Source organism: Euphorbia lathyris, chromosome 5 (assembly GCF_963576675.1).
Source record: "Euphorbia lathyris chromosome 5, ddEupLath1.1, whole genome shotgun sequence".
Classification (NCBI taxonomy): Eukaryota; Viridiplantae; Streptophyta; class Magnoliopsida; order Malpighiales; family Euphorbiaceae; genus Euphorbia; species Euphorbia lathyris.
Window position 1 is genome coordinate 5731853 of NC_088914.1, and position 7330 is coordinate 5739182.

General features: G+C 32.8%; 1 non-coding gene across 1 annotated transcript; it reads right to left on the reverse strand.

Moving 5' to 3' along the window:
• Positions 1-1189: 1189 nt before the first annotated feature.
• LOC136231598 (small nucleolar RNA R71) lies at positions 1190-1295 on the reverse strand. The gene has a single exon (XR_010689971.1). It is a non-coding gene; the product is annotated as a small nucleolar RNA R71 (small nucleolar RNA).
• Positions 1296-7330: the final 6035 nt, after the last annotated feature.

Here is a 7330-nt window from a genome sequence, read left to right on the forward strand (position 1 = left end):
TCATTAAAACATTTTACACAAATATAATTTATAAAGAAACTTTGTTGAACACTTCAAACAATTAGGATTTATGAATGATATAATCTATAGCTCGGCTTATGAGATATAAAACACCAATTTGATTAAGGTAGCGATCTTGCCCGATCATAGGAAGATGGTCTGCAGTTCGAAACCCGATAATTGCATAAAATTATGAATTATTACATGTTTATAATCTTACTAACGTTATAGTTGCTTTCTTGCTTAATGCGAGTAAGTTTCGAGTAGTTCTTATTCTAAACACAAAAGTTCCTGACTTGTAGTTAAATCTCAAGACAAAATTGAATTCTAAGTTTCAACATATTAATTCCATCTAAACCAGACCAATACAATTAATTAAACGATTTTCTTAAGTTAAACCTAAAGACGTGAATAAAACTGAATTAAAATAAGTTTTCGTTAAAAAGCGTTCCATGTGGGTTCGATATCTTTTATTACTACAAGCATATATCGTGCACTTGCGGAAATCGCTCAACAAGTTTTTGGCGCCGTTGCCGGGGAACGGCAAAATTTTTAAACAAAAATTTAGATTTTTTGTGATTTATTCCGAATCTAGGTTATATATATACTTATATTATTAATTTTACTAAAAATTTTATTTTTCAATTTTTCTTGAAGGTAGTTTCTGTTTGTGTTTGTAATTTCAGTTCATGTGCAATACTCGAAGTTCAGACATTCAACCGTAATCACTCGATCCAAAAATTGAAAGAATAATAAAAGGAAAGAAAAAGAAAAATAAAGAGAAACAGAATCAGGAACCACAGCCAGTAACCATGGCAGTCCCTCCGAGACTTATGGATTTCGCTACACCAGGAGTAGCCGGTGTAACGAATAATATAGTTAGACCCCAGATAAATGCACATCAATTTGAAATCAAGCCAGCTTTGCTTAATATGTTGCAAAATAATGTGACATTTCATGGACTACTTAACGAAAACCCTAATACCCATTTGACAAATTTCCTAGAAATTTGTGACACTTTCAAAATGACCGATGTTCTTGCTCAAGCAGTTAAAATTCGCCTATTTCCTTTCACTTTGAAGGACATGGCCAAAGTTTGGTAAACTTCTATGCCGGTCGGAACATTCGAAACTTGGAACCAATTAGCCCAAGCATTTTTATCCAAATTTTTCCTTTAGCAAAAACCGCAAAAATTATAAAAGAATTGACATCATTCACACAACATGAAAATGAAACCATGTATGAAGCATGTGAACCTTTCAAAGAACTTCAACGTTTATCCCACATCACCATTTGCCCGATGAACTTTTGATGCAAACATTCTATAATGGAATAAATCCCACAGCCATAGGTTCATTAGATGCTATACTGGGAGGGTTATTTATGAAGAAGACATATGCCGAAGCGAAAGAACTTTGAGAGGAAATGACTATTAGCAGTAGCATGTGGCCTGTTGAACATGGACACACACTTGTTGCAAAACCATCGTCCTTGGTGGGTGTATCCTAGGTAGAGTGGTAAATATGGTATGATGAGTGCTATAGTTATGGTTATGATCTTTCTAAGTGCTCTAACTCTACTAGACGCTACTACATAGGGGCAAGTGTTCCTCGTCGTACCAAGTAATAATCCGGTTAAAACCGGGTATCGAATCCACAGGATTTATATCCACAAGTGTTAAAATACTCGGTTCTATACGTTATCTAAGCAGTGAATACTTTACTTTGGTTTGGGTGACAACTACAAACTACTCCTAAACTATGGTGAAACAGATTTATATAATCAAAACCCCAAAGAAGTGATACGGGTGACGATAAGTTATAAATATAATAAACAATAACTCCGAACATAAATACGATTGATAATTTACTCTTGCAAAGATGACTACATGTAGACCGACCGACCCGTGAAGTACTTAGACTACGTGGTTCCTCCTAAAGGCGTGTCTAATGCGAGAGATAAAAAACTAGGGCCGTAAGTTCCGTGGCTTGTCAATTCCTACGGTTTTCGGTGTGTCAATTCTGGTAGGGTAGCACCTATATGGTTCCCAAAAGGTATCAAAAATTGCACCCCCTACATGATAATCAATTACAAATATCAAAATAAGCAATAAAAATCAACACGTATAGAGAAACGAAAATTGCAAATCATATATTATAAATATGGAACGCGTAAATGTGGGATACAACCAACCTTAGTACATAGGAAAAGTGCAAACTAATTAGCAAGTAGAAAGGGAAGAATCAGCCTTTAGAACTAGCTAACTGGACTCAAGGCCGTCTCATAGGTCTTAGAGGTGGAACTCTCGAGCTTGGTGGAAGAGGGTGGAACGGAACTTCGACGGAGTGACGAAATAAGTGAACAAGCTCTCAAGGTGGTAGAGTTTTGTTAAATAAAATCTGAATGAATGAAATGAGTGCTAATCACTCTTATTTATACACATCAAGTTCGAGGGTAAAATCGTAAATACATAAGTTACAAGTAAGAATTCACATTGTAAATGTAGGTTTCACATGTCACGCCCCGCGTGTCTGGCAATTACCCATCCCGTTGAATATTTCTCTCACGCGTGGACTGATTTTAGAGGAGGTGACTCAAACACGCCACGCGTAGACCAGGGTACGCCCCGCGTGGTTGAGTCTCTATGAATTGATATTGAAGAACTTCTCCTGCACGCCCCGCGTGGCTGGGGGCACGCCCCACATAGTTGAGTCTTTGGAACTATTGTCACTGTTTCACACTAGGCACGCGTGGTGTGCTACGGGATACGCTCCGTGTGTTTCTAGTTGACCTTGTGGGAACTCACAAATTGACTGTCGTGAATCAGTGGGAATTGCACAGTTATATGGCACGCGACACGTGAGATGTTCTACGCCCCATGTGCTTCGAATACCAATTCTTCCTTTGTCCGTTTTATCTTGTACCTGTAAAATACGACTTACAAACACCGGATCAGCTTGGTGTTTTATTTTTCTAAAATTGATAAAAAAGTAGGAAAAATAATTAAAAGTACAAGTTTTATTTTTATTTTATTATTTATTCAAAACATACTTATTTTTGCAATTAAACTTAATTATCAGCTAAAAAATAAACTGTAAATCATGCTAAAAGATAGGGAAAAAACATCCCTACCAACCTCCTCGGACTTTAAAGTTTTACTAGTCTTCAAGTAAAGAAAGTCGAAAGACAAGGGATTTGAGACAATTAAGAAACAAACCTCCGATTGGTTTAACCAAGTGCGTGATTTCAAAACCAAGGTTTTGTGAAAAGTTTTCAATGAGCACTTACGTAAGCGGGTGAGTGGCCAAACTTTATTCGAAACCTCCATGATCAAACTCAATAGGCAATATTAACAGGGATTGATCATTCTTTGAGAACTCAATTGTACCTCACTAAGGTATTTCACTCTTATCACTGAATTTTTAGTGGGTTGGTATTTGTACACTCTTCTTTGTACTTACTCAAAGTCATCCCGAGTTTGCATGTTCATCCGAGTTTTTTCACCTATATTATGGTCGGGCAGTATTAATGATATTTTAGGTATATTTTGGGCTTATCAAATCTCCTACACTTAATTTTTTGCTAGTCCTGAGCAAAATTATCATCAAATTTATCCTTCAAACGATCTTTAAAAATAGAATACATTTCCACATAACTTTTTAAAATTAGTTAAACCAAAAGATAAATCTCATAAGGCGGATTTATACGTAAAAAAATCAAACTAGCTAGGATTAAAGTGATTATCATCCGAATTGTATTACAACTTTTATAATGAAGCATTCGGGACGGGTGAAAGAACGCATGTTTTTGATCTTCGGTTTCAAGGCATTTCTGAGCACATATCTTTATAATTGTTTGATAATAGGTTTTGGAACCTGTTGAAGTCATAATCTGTTGGTCATGTTGACATGTTTGTAAGGATCCGATGTTTCCAAATCCTCCAAGTATAAATATGCAGATAAGTTTTTGCCTTTGTGTAATGTACTTCCATTCGGATAAAGCCGCAACCTCCTAAATGACATTAATTGAATTCAAAATTATAGTAATCCAAGTAATTTTTGAAGCTAAAACATATATATCTCGCATACCATTTGTGTCCACCAATATAAAAAACCCTAAGATTTATAGTGTTTTTCCTTCAGCATTTCAAAATTCTAAGTTATCCAAGTGTATGTGTTGTTACCAAGTTGTTTCATAAGAGATGCACATTCTCCCTTTCTAGTATTAGATTCAAGAATAAAAACCTCAGCTCCAAATATACAACTATCCTTAATCAGGTGTCCATTTGATGCATCATTGAAAACATTTACTGGAAGCATTTCATCGAAACCCCATTCTCTTTTCTTCACACGGAAACACCTTACCATCCCCTTTGTATCTGTGTAAATGAACATATACATACTTTAGTGTTTAGTGATAACTAATTTAGGGCTTTTCCGAGCTCCTAATAAGAAATAGTCTATCCCAATATACCAAACACTAATTATCAATTAGCTAACGTAAACGACAAAATATACCCTTTGCATTTGTAGAGATGAACAAACTATAAGTAGAAAAACATATACATACTTTAGTATTTATGGTAACTAATTTGGAGCTTTTCTGAGCTCCTAATAGACATTTTACATACTAATAAAATCAATAGTTTATTGCAATATACCATACACTAATTGATATAGCTAACGGAAACAACAAAACATACTCTTTGTATCTGTGTAGATGAACAAAAACTTTCAGTAGACAAACATATACGTACTTTAGTATTTATAATAACTAATTTAGGGCTTTTTTGAGCTCCTAATAGACAGTTTACATAGTAATAAAAGCAACAATTTATCGCAATATATCAAAACACTAATTATCAATTAGGTAACGGAAACAACAAAACATACCCTTTAAATCTAGGCAGATGAACAAAAACTTTCAGTAGACAAACATATACATACTTTAGTATTTAAACAAATAATTAAAGGTTTTTCCAAGATCCTAATATACATTACATACTAAGAGCAATAGTTTAATGGAAATATACCAAATCCTAATCATCAATCAACAACAACAAAACATACATTGAACAGTTAAAAGTTATGAAGAAATGTTAGAAATTAATGTTAAGAAAAGTACATTGAACAGTCAAATAGTTATCCGAAATTTGATTATAAATAAAGAGCTTGAAGTAGACATTAACTTAGTGATGTATAGGAAATACATTTGATTAAGAGAGAATTAAATAGAGAAAGATATGGCCTTTCTCATTTCCAAATAATTGCGATTTTCCTTTACCATAAAGATAGAATCTCAATCTCATGCACTATAATTAACAATTTAAATTAAATTTATCACATGCATTAGTTACTAATTAAAATTAAGAATATATAATTAAAAAGAGAGAGGAAAACTACCATTTATATCCACCGACTTCAAAATCAGTTGATTCACAGTAAGTTGTCTTTGCATTAGAAAGTTGAGAGAAGTTTTTGATTAATGAACATGTGGAAGATCTCTTAGTTCCCTTTTTACTTTTTTTTTTAATTACTTAAACACATGATAATTAAGTAATTAATTAGTAACAATTAAAACTCAAAGAGATTGAAAGCAAGAAATTGATACCATTTTTTTTATCTTCATGGTCTGCAGCAAATTCATATTAATGTGTTAATTAATAAATAAAGATTTCCAATCCCTAGTAATTCTCTAATTATCGTACTATAGCACTAGATATTGGATAATCTTGCACCAACTCAAATTCAAGCATTTTCAAGTTTAAAATGACTTTCTTATCAAATAAAATCCATTTGAAAAATAAGCAAATATTGATTTAGATACGTTTAATTATATTATTGATTTTTTTTATGTATTTAACAATCAATTATAATTTAATATCTATTTTCATATATATCATGCTTTTGTTATTAATAAATTTTACTTGATTTTTGACTTTAGTATCACGAAACAAAGTTTAGAAATTATAGAATTAGTAGTTCTATAATTCAAGAAGGATCTTAAACATATTTTACCGAAACAAAATCCTACCATTACTCTAAATATCATGGCAATATTGAATATTATACTTTTTTTTGGTAATATATTTGATATTATACTCTTGTACTACGTTACATTCAATTTCTTTCATGCTATGATTTTATTTAATTTGGATAAACTTCAAGAGTTTTTATATCACAAAATAAAATTTAAAGACTATAATATTAATAACACTATAAGTCAAAGGTCATGACATATAACATATTTTACCCTAATAGAAAAACAAGACAAATTGAGAGGTTGAGACGTCCGCCTTTGAGAATATTAAACCAAACAATGACTTGAATCAAGCACTGGAAAAAGTAAATGATGTAAGGGAATTAAAGGAAAGAGATAGTCACATTTAAGCAAAGTAGTAAAATGAGCAAAGTAAGCATACATAAGGATCAACTGAAATTGCAAAGCAAAGCTTTACGTTCTGTCTGTCTCACTTAGTTACTACCAACATTCCATTATGATGCTACACAACAATAATATTGGAAAGCACATTAATAATATCTCTCACCATTTCTGATGTAGGTATTTATTTCTGTCCCCATCGGCATCCCTTTAAGGTCGCTTCTTGTTACAGAAATCTTTCTAACTTAGACTGTTAAAAGAAGTCTTTGACCACTGATAACAAATAAATTTTCACTTCAATAATTATAGCACTATTAATTATATATCCCTTTGATGTATCATTCAGTTTGCTCAGAGACATAAACTCCGGGAAGCCCCAAAACTTGCCGAAGCAGACAAATAGTTATTACTAGATGCAAAATATCAGACTAAAGATGAGCTAATAAAAAAAGGCAGATATCAAATGAAAAATAACTCAAACTTCTAGTCTATTCACCAGAAATTTGATGGTGCTTTCTGTGGAGTTGATCCCGAACACGCAGAACAAATTCAACATTCAGCTTATCTCTAGGATTAAGATCACTTTCAGAATCCTCCAAGTATAAATATGCAGATAAGTTTTTGCCTAAGTGTATTGCACGTCCATTCAGATAAAGCCGCAACCTCCTAAATGACATTAAAAGAGTTAAAAAATCTAATAATCCAAGTAATTTTTCAAGCTAAAACATATATATCTCACATACCATTAATGTCCACCGATAACAAAAACCTCAGATGTATAGCATTCTCCTTTCAGCCTTTCAAAATTCTCCATCATCCAAGTGTAGGCGTTGTTACCAAGTTCTTTCACAAGAGATGCACAATCTCATTTTCTAGTCTCAGAATCAAGAACAAAAACATCATCTCCAAATATACGACTATCCTTAATCAGGTATCCGTTTGATGCATC